The following is a 14458-nucleotide window of genomic DNA, read 5'->3' on the forward strand; positions in this document are numbered from 1 at the left end:
GAAAAAAAAGGCAAATAATCCTTTGGCAGGTCATAAAGAGTCACAGAGGTATACTGCATGGAACCAAACACTTTGGTCCAACTCATCCATGCCAACCAGATATCCTAACCTAATCTAGTCCCATTTGCCAGCATTTGGTCCATAAGCCTCTAAACCCTTCCTACTCACATACCTATCCAGATGCCTCTTAAATGTTGTAATTGTCCCAGCCTTCACCACTTCCTCTGGCAGCTCATTCCACACATGCACCATCCTCTGCGTGAAAAACCTGCCCCTTAGGTCCCCTTTAATCCTTTCCCCTCTCACCTAAACCTATGCCCTTTAGTTTTCCCCATGTTGGGGAAAAGACCATGGCTAATTTCCCTCTCCATGATTTTATAAACTTCTGTAAGGTCACCCCTCAGCCTCTGATGCTCCAGGGAAAATATCCCCAGTCTATTCAGCATCTCTCTTTAGCTCAAACCCTCCAAGCTTGGCAGCATCCTTGTAAATCTTTGTGAATCCTTTCAAATGTAACAACATCCTTTCTATAGTTGGGAGACCAGATTTGCACACTAACCTCCACACCCAAGCCCCGTTGGGTCAGGTTAAGTAAGGTTTAAGGGCAGAATCACAGTGAGTGAGTAACTGATAGTAATGAGTGTGACCCCACCCTATTGAGAATAGAATCAATTCAGATTCTGAACAAAATTGCTTCATGTCAGCTCGAGGAAGAGTCGGCTAGACTCAAAACGTTAGCTTGCTCTCTCTCGATGGATACTGCCTGACCCACTGTGATCTCCAGTATTTTTTGTTTTCAGTACAGATTCCAGCATTTGAAGTAATTTGCTCCTGCATTGGGGTTAGGATGTGATGGACATTATTTGAGAGATGGAGTTAAGTTAGGCTCAGGGAGGTGTTGCCTAATGGTGGATAGGGACAGATAATTTTCTGTACGACAGCTGTATTGGGAATGGCTGGCTAAATCAGTCTGGGTCAAATCCACGAGGTCAGACATTGAGAACAGGCTTAGGTTTTGAATGCTACCCAGGAGCAGAATCAGCCACAGTCAGATTCTGTAAGAGAACAGCACTGAATCAGGTACTGCTCGAGGGAATGCTTGCACTACTTGTTCCAGGCTGATCGCAGCTAAATTCCACCAGCATGTCAATGACTGTGGCTGTTAAAGTTACCCCCGGCAGCTTTACACTTTGGGTTCATTCCAACCAGCTCAAAGCAACAAAAGCCAAACAGCTGCTCATTGATGTAAAATGAAGTAGATGGTGCCTTATTTACTCAAGCAAACAATTTCATCTCTTTCCATATGTCAACTAATAGCAGCCTGGGAGGGCTATGCAATTGGCAGGTTTTGCAAAATTCTGGGGAATTATGCATAGGAAGAAAAGAAAAGAATTCATTCAGTGCCTTTCATAGTATTTCTGAAATGGAGTTGCTGTTGTAAAGTAAGGAGTAATCAATTTATGTACAATAAGTTCCCACAACAGATAAATGTGTGGATCACCTCTTTTGTTTATAGCTGTTGGTTGAGGGTTTAATGTTGGTCAGGATTCCTACAACCATAAAGTTGCAGGACCTTTTACGTCCATTCAAGTTGAGAGTTAAGGTCTCAGTTTAAAATCTCATCCAAAAGTTAGCACCGCTGACAATGTACATAACACAAGAACGAGGAGCAAGAGTAAGCCAGCTGGCCCCTCGACCTGCTCCACCATTCAATAAAATCATGGTTGATCTTTTTGTGGTCTCAGATCCACTTACTCGCATTCTCATTGTAACCCTTAATTCCTTTACTGTTCAAAAAATTATTTATCTTAGTTTTAAAAACATTTACTGAGGAAGCCTCAACTATATCACTGGGCAGGAAATTCCATAGATTCACAACCCTCTGGGTGAAGAAGTTCCTTCTCAATTCAGTCCTAAATCTGCTTCCTCTAAGTTTGAGGCTTTGCCCTTTTGTCCTAGTTATACCCGCCAGTGGAAAGAAACATCCTCTCGAGTTCTGTCCAATCTGTTCCCTTAATAGTTTAATATGTTTGTATAGAGTTCCTTCAGCATCTTCTAACTCAGAGGCTAGTATGGCCCCTATGACTTACTGTCAATACATCACAGTCCTATGATCCTATGTACTCACTACTACTACATCACAGCCTATGTCAATGGGAAGGAAAAATTTCCACCTCAGATGTTCAACTCCTTTGAATTTATATTAAAGTCCATACTGACGTTACAACATTTACATCCTACAATCTTTAACCTCAAAAAGGTGACTCCCGGACAATTGAATTGATTCTTAGCAGCCACGGCTCAGGACACCTCACCTGTAGCCAGCTGAACCCCAGATAATAAAGTGGTATCATTTGCCAAACCAATCCTCATTGTCAGTTTGAAGCAGTGGTCAAAATGAGGACCACCAAGTGAATTTAAAGAATTGGCAGAGGGGAAAAGACACTTTAAATAGAACAGACAGTATGTTTGACAACCAGCATCAAAATCTTGACACCAATAAGAATTTCCCTCTAGCTTTAAGCTCTTTACAGAATTCCTTCCCTAAACCTCTCCACTTTCCATGTCTCTTACCTTTTTAGTCCACTGATATTACCACCATATGGCATCATCAATCTAACCCCTCTCTTTTATTTGATATCAATTTATGTATGATTATTCTTCTGTGAAGCCTCTGAGCATGCTTTCCTATATTATTATAGAGTCATAGAGATGTACAGCATGGAAACAGACCCTTCGGTCCAAACTGTCCATGCTGACCAGATATCCCAACCCAGTCTAGTTGCAAATCACTGCTGTTTGTTTCATTATTGCTCCGTGACTGAGATTTCTGTGGATTGGACTCACTTTGACTTTCTGGTCACTCTCTCTGACATATTTGTTCCATACTTACTTCACTTCGTCATTTCTTCTCTTCTTTCTGTCTCACTAATCTCCCAGGAAGGCAGCCCACGTAGCATCAGATAAAGTTTGTGGAAATGTCTGAGCCCAGTTTTGGTCTGTTGGCATCCCTGATCAGCTAAGCAGGGATTTCTTCTGTGCAGATTATTGAAACCCGTGTAACAATGGAAAGCTGCTCCATACACCTCAAAACTTCAAGTCACTACGCTGCTGCTCACACATTAACTGTTCATTTAGGTTAGTAAAGCAAATATAATATGATCACAGAATCAAGCCCTTCAGCCCTTCAAGTGTATTCTAGCACTCAAGTAGATAATGGCTGGTCTGTATCTTAATTCTGTCTACCTCAACTCAACACCCATAGCTCTTAATACCCTTGCTTAACAGAAATCACAGTCTTAGTTTTCAAATTTTCAACTGACCCCCAGCAACAGCTGCCTTTTGAGAGACAAAGTTCCAGATTTCCACTACCTTTTGTGTTCCTGTAAAGCTTAGATTTGATTTTAAATCTACTTCTCTGTTTTCCAGAAAACTCTCACCAGAAAAAAAAATGATATCTTAGTATCTAAGCTATTGTCTGGAACAGCTGAATTAGATTACTGATCAGTCATGATAGATAATAGGATAGAGCTGGACTAGTTATGTTAATATTTGGGTGTCCATGTAGAGGGAGCATATGGAGCCCACTGACACGACAGAGACCTTTAAGGGGACTGTAGGGCTCTATGGGTGCTGGTGTGCATCATTATTCAATGTTTTGATTTAAATCTTGATAAAATCAATTTCAATTTGTAAGTTCCCATTGGCCTCTTGACTTTTTGTTAACTAAATCATTATTGGTCATGTCAAACAGTAGAAGACTGGTCTATGCAAGCTAACCTCATCTTTTAATTCAATTTATTGCATTTTTAAAATTTATCCATCCAATATGCCATTTCAAACCACATCTAAGTAGCCTTATGCACTTTAGCAAACATTTGTCAAGGAATCAAGGGGTCTTGTTATACAATGGTAATGTCTCGATCTATAGTTCTTGAAGGTCTGTGTCAAATCCTACCTTTCGCAGAGCTGTATAGTACAAAGTTAATTTCTTTTAAAATCATGGAATCTACTCCCGCATCCTGTTATATTAATTTCTTTAAAAGGGTCTAAAATACCTCAACGTAGAATGTTGATACATACTGCCAGGCATCCATGTACACACCTAGCAGATTTCTGGCTAGGAAAAGTAGATCATTGTTGTATTGAAGACATCACAATATGTCTGGGAACTGGAATATTTTCAAAGTTATCTGATATATAAAGAACGGATGCATTCTTTAGGAAAATGGAGCCTGATTCTTTTTGCTTTGGACACTTCTTATGAATGACATGAATTTATCATCAGGTTTTTAAAACATATGTAGTCAGGCACTCATTCTGTTGAGACTGTTGCTTCCTCCTTGTAAAGTTTAACTCAATGTCAGCAACTCTTTTTAAATTGATGAGCATAATCACTTCACAGTTTGCAATGCTTTCAGAACTTTTGTTGTTTCATTTAGTTAATTTCAAAATCTTTCATGAAAATTTAGGTCGTAATTTTAACATTGAGGAACAGTGTAAAATTGGCCTTATTAATTTGGTTGCTATCATAATCCCCTCCATTGACTTCAGTGAAAATGAAGTCAGGCTTGGTGTATAATACCTGACAAATTCAACATGTGCATCATTAACTAAAGTTAAAGTTTCTTGACCAGTGTGCACGGAAATGGAAACAGCGCATGAAATGCATCCCAGCTTTGCTCTGAATAATGCCCACTTAGGCAAGGTATCAGAGGGAAAGTGGCACCTGTTAAAATGAAGACAGAAGTTTGCAATTTGAGTTATATGCCATAGTACATCACTTAGGCTATTCTACCGAGTAGGTGTCCTCAGTAAGATTGGTCTCTCAGGGAATTGTCTTACTGCCTTTCTAAGAACGTCAAAAAGCTTCCACAACTTTAATCAATAGGAGAAATTCTTCACAAGTATCAGCATGTTAGGAAAAGTGCATCTCGTGCTAGGTTAGATATTGGTCTCTAGAACAAGCCCAAAGTCAGTTAAACTCTTTGTTCTAAGCTGGAAGGGTCAGATGAATCAGTTAAATCAGAGGAATAAAACACCTGATAGCACATACTCGCAGGACAAAAATATCCTAAACATGGCAAAATATTAATGGAGAGTGGGAAGAGAAAGTCAGATTGATACAGTAGATGTTTGACTGGACTTCAATTGAGGCACATTGTCAGGATGGATACAGAAAGCCTTATGGCACAGCTCAGTGCATGGTAGGAAGTATTTGCTACAGACACCAGAGTGCCTGAAATGAAAAGTCTTCCATTCCCTCAGTTGCTTAAGGCCAGAACAGAAAGGTTAAAATTAGAAGCAGCCACCAATTTCCTCAGAACTTCTGATGGACTCACACCAGCAAAATCAAATGAGTTCCTGTTGATCCTGGCAATTCTGTTATCATTCAGAAAATGATAATGAAGATTCCCATCTATTAAAATAGCAACGTCTTAAGGGTTGACCCTGGGATGGAAACTGATGCACTGCACTGGGAGTGCCATTCACTAGCTCACAAAAAGCACATATAAGGACCAGAAAGCCAATTGAGGTAGACGTAGTGTAACTGGACTTCAATGTGTTCAGGCAAGAGGATTGTTCAAGCAAGATCAGCCATTGAATAGCAATGAAAGTTGAAGAGGCCATTTGTTTATGGCCCTGTGCTGTCTCTATGTTGTTAGGAAAAAGTAAAAGTTCTTCTTAAATTGTGAACAGATAAGCTCCACCTTTGCTGAAGGCAAGTTGATTGATTGCTTCAAGTACTGGGCCCTGGCCACCTCTCCCCTAATGACCAATGCTGAGTTTGCCAGCTACATGGAGCAAGCAAGTCCCAAAAATGCTTTCATAGGTGCCCACTTTCACCACTGATTCCTCCAAGTACCCCTGACTAAAGACAGGCTTGGTCAATGCCACTCCATCGAGTGAGCATTTTAGATTTTATGGAGCCACAGGGTAAAGAAAATCATCATGGAATGAAATGCAAATAGACAGCCCCCATCCCTCCATTAACTGCAGGCTATATGCCCTTTAATATATTCCATTGACTTCAACAGAATACGAGACACATAGAGCAGGTGCCAATGTAATACCACCTATTTGACACTGGTGAACTGCCATCTACACAGCAAGAAGTGATCGTGAATTTAGATAATATACTGCTTAGGCTAATTGGAGTACACAGTTTTAGGCAGCTCATTACAGGGTGGCATGGTGGCTCAGTGGTTAGCACTGCTGCCTCACAGCGCCAGAGGACCCAGGTTCGATTTCCCCCCTCGGGTGACTGTCTGTGTGGAGTTTGCACATTCTCCCCATGTCTGTGTGGGCTCCCTCCAGGTACTCCGGTTTTCTCCCACATTCCAAAGATGTGTAAGTTAGGTGAATGGGCCATGCTAAAATTATCCACAGTTGATAGGTGCATTGGTCAGAGTGGGGTGGGTTACTCTTCGGAGGTCATTGTGGGCTGGTTGGGCCGAAGGGCCTGTTTTCCACACTGTAGGAAATCTAATGAGAAATGACACTAAAGGTATAAACAATGTAGATTTGTCAGGATGATGCCACAGACTGTAACCAATAGTTATGAGGAAAGATTTGAAACACTCCAATTGTTTCCGTGGAAGCAGAACAGACAGGGAGAAATTTAAGAGATGTATTTAAAATTAGAAAAGGTTATTAGGATGAGTTGGTAAAGGCTATTTGCTTTGGCTGAGGAGTCAGTGTCAGGGCATTGTTGATTTAAAACTGTTGCTAAGAAAGCCATGAGAGGAGATGAGAGAAATATCCTCACACCAAGGGTTGCTGGACCACAGGATGCATCGCTACAGGGAGTAACAGAGGAAGAAGCCATTACCTCCAAATACAAAGGACAAAGCAACCCAACTGATTGGAAAGCAGTCTCAAACATTCACACCCTCTACCACTGAAGCTCAGTAGCAGCAATGTGTTCCATCCACAAGATGCACTACAGCAATTCACTTAGGCTCCTCTGACAGCACCTTCCAAATCTGTGATCTCCAACACCTAAAAGGACAATGGAAGCAGGTACATGGCAATAACAACCACCTGAAGATTCCTCACTCTAACATGGAACTACATCATTGTCCCTTTACTGTCACAGGATCAAAAGCCCAAAACTCCTTTCTAAAAGCAACTGATCCTCACAAACCCAGGGACTGCAGAGATTCAAGATGGTGGCTGAACATAACCTACCCAAGGGCATTTCAGAATAACAAATACATGCTGTCCTAGTGAGTGACATTCACTGCCAACGACCAAATAAACAAAATTAAATTCAGTGATACCAGGAGAATAAGGAAACACAATTCGTTTTGGGTTCTTCTAGTGAAGTCCTGGGACCAGTAAAGTGGCCTGAATGGGTGTCTTCTCTCCTGTAATACCCGACGAGTTTGTAACACTAAATTGTAACACTAAATTGCCAGAAATCCTGAGTTAAGCAAAACCACTGGAGAGTATCTAAAGGAAAGATAGGCTTCCATTCCAGCCATGAACAAGGGACCTGCTGTTAATGAGAAGGTGCTACAAAACCACACAGAATTCCATAGAATGAGCTACGCAGAAAGCGGCCGTTCCGTCCAACTGGTTTCTGCTAGACACCGCCCATTCTATTTCATCTCACCCACATCTGAAGCTTCAATCCTTGAAAGGACCCTCTGTCAAGAGGATTCCCCCCCCCCCCCCCCCCCTCCGAAACGTTTCTCATTCTGGCGTCACCCTTTCAATACAACCCGAATGTTTAAAAATAACGGAAAGGCGGAGAAGTTGCTATTTCAGAAGAGAAGGGAGCTTTATTTCAAGGCTGTAACACAGATCGAATTGCACAGCGTGCTGTGTGTTCCCTCTGTCAACTCTCATCACCCACTTTGCTGTGTGAGGAGACATTCAATGATATTTAATTGGATAATTATAGTTAATTCAGTAATATTTCAATATTACAAGCTGAAAGCATTACCTTTCCCATGTCACAAAAGGCGCTAAGCGTTTCTGTAGCCAAAGATCAGCTTTAGTCTGTCAACTTTTTAAAAAAGTTCAGTTACACTCTATAAGCTTTTATTTTCTCTCACTCCTGTGTTCACTGAAAACCCCGGGAAAAGTATATACCTATATTACACATTTGGAGTGCGCTTAACAGCATTAGTATCTTCCTTTGCTGTGGGTGGAGTTTTCTCTGAAAGATTACAACAGCCCAGTGGTCACTAACACAACTGAAATCGTAAACTCGCACTCTTCAAAACTCAGATTGTTGCAAATCCAAATCCTCGCAAACGTAATACAAACAGACCTACAGATCCGTCCTCTAAATGAGTAATGAAAAACAACTAATTCCCCATAACAAAACGAGGAAGGGCTGTCGATTCGAGCACATGCTTTAAGAGCAACATTCGCCACCACTTATTTACATCCGACCTCCAGCTCAAGATGTTAGCACTGTTAAAATAAACGATCCCAATGTATCGTCGTGAGGCAATCATCCCTCTCTGCCTCTCGCACTCTGTTGCAAAGGTCCTCAGTCTATGTTAACAAAGCGTTTCAGGCAACTTCCTGTCATAAGTCAATGAGGATCAGTTTGGCTGAAGCAAGCACTTACCATATCGAGAAAGATTGAGCCCAAATATACCCCTCTGAAGAGCAGCGCGTTGCCAACTCCTTTTTGAAAGGGTAATATGCAACACAGCTTCAAGTGGTCCCCATTCGGCTTCAATTATTCCCGTGCTATGATAAGGGAGTGGAAGTTGCCATTAAATAACAGCAAAGTACTGAGCAGAGTGAGGCAGTGTTTGCAGTCATTCACTAGCCGGGCGCTTCTAGCTGTTTCCTCAGTCATTCTGACAGACCCCTGCTTGTCAAACCCTTTGCCCTGTCCCGTCTTGAGGCCGCACACTCTACCTCAAAGCAGCCCGCCTCTTCGCTACTGAGACTCCCACCCACCAGCTATCCATCCTCGTCCTCCGAAAGGATCAGGATGGGGGGGGGGGGGGGGGAGCTAAAACGGGCAAGGGTTTTACATTTTCTCTCAGGAGCAGTGCACTCACCTCCCGGTGTCACTCAGGCAGAGTTTATAAACAGCACAGCGACCGCGGGACAGCAAAATGCATGGAGAGGCGGCTGACTTTATTGGCTCACTTGCTGTAATTTAGATAATTCCAGCAAATCTCCCCCCCCCCCCGACTCTCTTCATTCATATTGATCAGCCAAATCAGCTCATATGAACCACACAGTATCTGAATATCCAGTGTGGCTGCAGGGAGAGAGGGGGGAAATTCAAAAATCACGACTTTCTTTTTAGAGATTTACTTATTATTTAATTACATTTTTCAAATTACGTTTGAAAAATCAAGATATCCCCAACCGTTTTACACCAGAGCGTTGACGACAAAAGGGGGAAATATGGTCTGAAATGAATTGGGAGATCTAACACATATTTTCTTTATATTATTTAATGTTACATGCTTCCGTCTCCACTATGAGATTTCCTGGAATTTTAATTCGCTAACTGATGTTTGCCATTACGGTAATTACAGGAACCACTGCTTTTTTAAAAAAAATCTTATACATACATGAGCAGTTCTTATGGGGAGGACAATTTATACAAATCAGCCTGTTACTGGGTGAGGTTTAAGTTACCAATGCCAATCCGTGCACAAACCAGGCACAAACCAGGGTCGGGGGTGGGGGCGAATGGTAAACATCACTGGCTAATTTTTGGGAGGTTCTGGGGTGAATCCCACCATTTCGGATGAAGGAATATCAATGAGACAAAAGTTTGTTAAATGCAATTGATGTATCTCTATTTTCCCCCATTTGGTTCACGAGTGCCCTTCATGCTAGTTTTTACCTGGTCTGGTCTACGTGTGACTTCAAACCTTTAGCTGAACACCATCTCCTGCAAAATCCCCTCCTAGCTACCCACCATCCTGACTTGAATTGAATTGAATTTACTGCCACGTGTACCAAGGCACAGTGAAAAGCTTTGCTTTGCGAGCAACACAGGCAGATGACGGAGTTAAGTAGCATAGATAGTAAATAATAGATAAACAGTGGCAAAAACAAAAACACAGGTACAGGTGAATGTTAAGAGTTTGATTTGGAAATATATTGCTGCTTCTTCATTGTCACCGGGTCAAAATCCTGGAATTACCTCCCTAAGTGGTTCAAAAATATAGCTCACAACTACCTTCTCAAAGGCAACTAGGGATGAGCAATAAATGCTGGGCCTGCCAGCAACACCCATGTGAATACAAAAAGTGAATGCCTCTGAACTGCCCTCAGAAGTGGCTTTGAAAGCCATTCCCCTCAGGGTAACGAAGAATGGGTAACAAATACTGATGGCCTCAATCCATGAACATATTGTTAAAAAGGACACTAATAGGCCATATTATTGAATATTGCATACAGCCAGGTTCTGAATGCTTTAGATGGACTGGACACTCGAGGATCACATTCTAATACACACTAGAAACATTTATTCAACTACAGGGTATACATAGGAGGATAACATAGCAGCACTTCACAATAACCTCAGGTCCCAGTTTCACGTGACCTGACATTGCTGGTGAATCAGTCTAGCTCTTTGCACATACTTATGAGAAGTATCAACTCCACCAACAATCTACAGGTGGCAAATGACCAATGAAGGCCTAGCATGCTGCATTGTTTTCAGGATTCCATGCTCTGGAGAGGGGTTTTAAAACACAAGTTTCTGAGTCAGAGGTGAGTCTGCTACTAGCTGAACTGAAATTCATTTGGCCAAGGTAACAGACTGTTCCATGACTACAGAATGTTTTGTGGTGAAGGATGGCATCAGGTCACTGATTCCCAGATGCTAGATGATGTAGCAATGGGGATATCTCTCCATGTGAGAACACAGAAGAATTTGGGGCTGATGATTTTCCCAAGACATGAGTGCTGTTCCCCTTTTTGGTGATAGAGATCATAGGAAGGCAGATGCTGGGGAGGTGACCCTGGTGAATTGTTGTCATGGTTTCTTATAGATAATCATATATTCAATTCATCTTGCACTCATCAGGATGATTTTCAAGAATGCAAATGTAAGGGCAAGTAAATTTACTGCATGAGAGAAGAATATTGATTGAATCATAGAAATGTTATGGTGCAGGAGAGGCTACTTAATACATCAATTCTGCACCAACTCTTCAAATGAGCATCATTACCTAGTGCCAATCACCTGCATTTTCCCCATACCTTTTCACACTATTTCTACCCAAATAATCATCCAATGCTCTCTTGAGTACCTCTGCTGAACCTGCTTCCATCAGGTGTCCAGGATGTGCATTCTATGCCCTAACTACTCATTGTATGAGAAAGGTTTTTCTCACCTACACATTGCGTCTTTTGCACATCACTTTAAATCTATGCCCTATTATTTTTGTTCATTTTAGAAGGGGGAACACCTTTAGAAGGTGGACAGTCCCAACAGCTTCAATCAAACCTCATAAGTGAAGTTTCTCATTCCCGGAACCATTCACAGATGTCCTCTCTCCAATGCTTTCACATTGTTCTAAGTTGTGGCGTTTACAACTGTTTACTAAAATTAGCGAGTGGACTCTGATTGGTAGAGGAAATGCCACAGAGAATGTACCCATTAATGCTGATTAAGAGTGAATATGTGTAGATTTCAATAAATGGAGGAGGCACATGGTGATGATCTTATCCATCCACCAAATGGAGCTGTTATTCTTGCCTTGGATTATAACTAAGAGGCTTTGAAAAGGTACCATGTATTTAGTGATGTACTCATCATCATGTCATCTTGCTACCATTGTCTGACAATGGCCTTCACTCATGGTGGTCATTTATTTGGCTACTTCAGAATTCCTAGCATCTCCAAGAGCAAGAGAATTTTTTTTTACTAAGACAATAATCCATTTCTCTTTGTAACTATCACAGTTTCTGTATTCTATATATGCACAAGGGAAATTATGGAAATGATTCAGCAGTGACAGAAAACTTCAGAATGTTGTTAAATGGATGAAATTTGAAAGATCAAAAATCACTGTTGGCTGATGTTTGACATTCCTCTAATCAGTTTAATGGAATCATTCCCCTTATTTAAAAATAATTGGTTTAAATGTGTTAAAATAGCAAACAGAAGATAAGCATAACAACATAGGAATGTAAGCCTAACAATAGTGTCGATGGCAAGTTCCAGCCAATAACAGTCAAAGGCATAAAAACATGCATAGAAATGTCAATCTCAATTGGTTGCAGCCTTACTGAGAAAATCATGGGTCAAATCTCATTCCAGATACTTGAGCACACACTTCCGTCTAACACTACAGCACATCAAGTGCTGAAGTGCTGTTTTTCTAAAATGGAACCTGTCTGCTCTCAATGCTATAATGTAAAAGTCCTATGGCAAGACTCAAAGAAGAGCAGGGGAGTTCTCTCTGAATCCTGGCTAATACTATTTCTAGACTAACATTATTCAAAAAGATTATCTATTGTCTAGCTGTTTGTCAGATCTTATTGTGGACAAATTGGTTGCCGTGTTTCTCTAAATTAAAACAGTGCCTTAAATATCAGGCATTTCCTTGGTGGAACAGCCATTCAGGGCGTTGTGAGGTTATGAAAAGAACTATCTCAACCCAACTTTCGATCAAAGGCAGGACATTCAGTCTGGGGGTTGGTAAAGCTGGATAACTTTCGGAACTCAACTTTCTGAGTTTTGCAAAAGCCTGGGTTGGACTGATGTTGAACTCAGTGTCTGGCAGCCTGGACATGGAAATTTATGTTGGAGAGAGGTGCCACGATATTAAACACAATTAGAAACAATAATCTACAGCAGACAGTCTAATGAAAACTCAAACCACAAATGAAACTTACATGCTAAAATTGGAATATTATATTTTTCTGGTGATTCTGCCCTTTGCCTGGGTCAGTGCGCTCAGTTGGCTGGATGGCTGGTTTGCAATTAAAAAAAACTGTTGCCAATAGCGTGCTTTCAATTCGCACACTGTTGAGATTACCATGAAGGTTACCATTCTCCTCAACATCTCCCCTCGCCAGAAGTGTCTTGGATAAAACCAGCACTAGTCAGCTCTCTCTGCCTGTCCTGTGGTCAGGTAAGACTATTTACCTTACCAGTGACCGTGAAAGGACAGCAGTTCTGGAGGGAGATTCCACAAAAAGCAAGCAAGTCTCTATGGGTTGGGCTTAGAGCTGGAGGAATGGACCACGCAGAAGCAGCTTTCAAGTTCATTCTGGGGACAAAATGCTCACAGTTCAGGTAGACAAGCAGCTCAGCAATAGCAATTCTCCGTCGCTACTTGAGCTTCTCAGTCTGTCTCTTTATTCAACAGAATCTCAGTGAGTAATAGCCTATGTCCCACTGTGCTGTTCATAGCTGTGCAGTAATATGCCCCAGACTGTTCCCTCTTCCCGTTAAGTTGGAAAATATGACACTGTACTTCTCTGAGCTGTAAAACAAGCTCCTCACAATGAGCTTCACAGCAAGTTAATTGAAGGCTATCAGGTTGTTGACTTGCCCACAGCCTGCCTTCCCTTGAAAAGTTCAAGCACCTATCCAAGGAATCAGAAGACTGACATTGAATGCCTATAGTGTGGATAGAGGCCATTCAACCCATCAACCCTCCGAAGAGCATCTCACTGAAACACAATTCTCTACCCTACTCCACCCCGTATTTCCCACGGCTAATCCACCTACACATCCCCGGACACTACAGGACAATTTAACATAGCCAACCCACTAATCTGCACCTCTTCGGACTGTGGGAGGGAACCCATGCAGATACAGGGAAAACACGCAGATAATAATCCAAGTACGTGGGTCCCTGGTACTATGAGACAGCAGTGTCATCCCCATAATCTATTTGAATGTGTGATTCTTAATGCACATTCAAACCCAGGCTCAACCCTTGAGCAAATAAAATCCAGTCCAAAGAATCATTGTTTGAAATGAATGAATGGCTACTTGGTGACTGCACCAGCTCATTGAAAAGGGAACAATAACACAGATGCAACAGGAAAAGAACACCTGCTGCCGAAGCATACTGTGGCATCGTTTAAATTGTAATCAGGGGACAGGAGAACAGAGGGGAACTTTCTTTATTTTATTAGTATTTGCATAAAATCATTACAAGGTAAGCTTCAAAGGCAAATTTAACAATGTACCAGGTTTGTAGGTTGCTGCAGCTTTAAAAACAGCCTTCACTGGGACTTGCAATTCAGCATCCGAGCAAGTCCAGGCAGTTGGACCAAATTTCTTTTTTAAATATGGTGATTGAAATTGAAGGCAAGAATGGAGCCTCCTGTTTTTTGTAGGTACCAACTTGTTATCCCGATCCAGCCTGACCAAACTGGATTGAATACAGGAAGTCAGTTTCCTTTTCTGAGGCCCACTTAATCACACATTGAAATACCCCAGACGGGAAGGCAGTCCTGCAATCACTCTGCTTCAGCATCAACGCTGGGGAAGAAA

General features: G+C 41.6%; 1 protein-coding gene across 3 annotated transcripts in view; it reads right to left on the reverse strand.

Moving 5' to 3' along the window:
• The window catches only part of psd3l (pleckstrin and Sec7 domain containing 3, like), a 435109-nt gene extending 426216 nt beyond the window's left edge, over positions 1-8893 (reverse strand). Inside the window, exon 1 of one of the 3 annotated variants that reach the window (XM_072583934.1) lies at positions 8588-8893. The gene's annotated coding sequence lies outside the window, so the exon portion shown is untranslated. The remainder of the gene's footprint in view (positions 1-8587) is intronic. The other 2 variants (XM_072583936.1, XM_072583937.1) reach the window with 2 other exon arrangements.
• Between the last annotated feature and the right edge of the window lie 5565 nt (positions 8894-14458).

Source organism: Chiloscyllium punctatum, chromosome 14 (assembly GCF_047496795.1).
Source record: "Chiloscyllium punctatum isolate Juve2018m chromosome 14, sChiPun1.3, whole genome shotgun sequence".
NCBI lineage: Eukaryota > Metazoa > Chordata > Chondrichthyes > Orectolobiformes > Hemiscylliidae > Chiloscyllium > Chiloscyllium punctatum.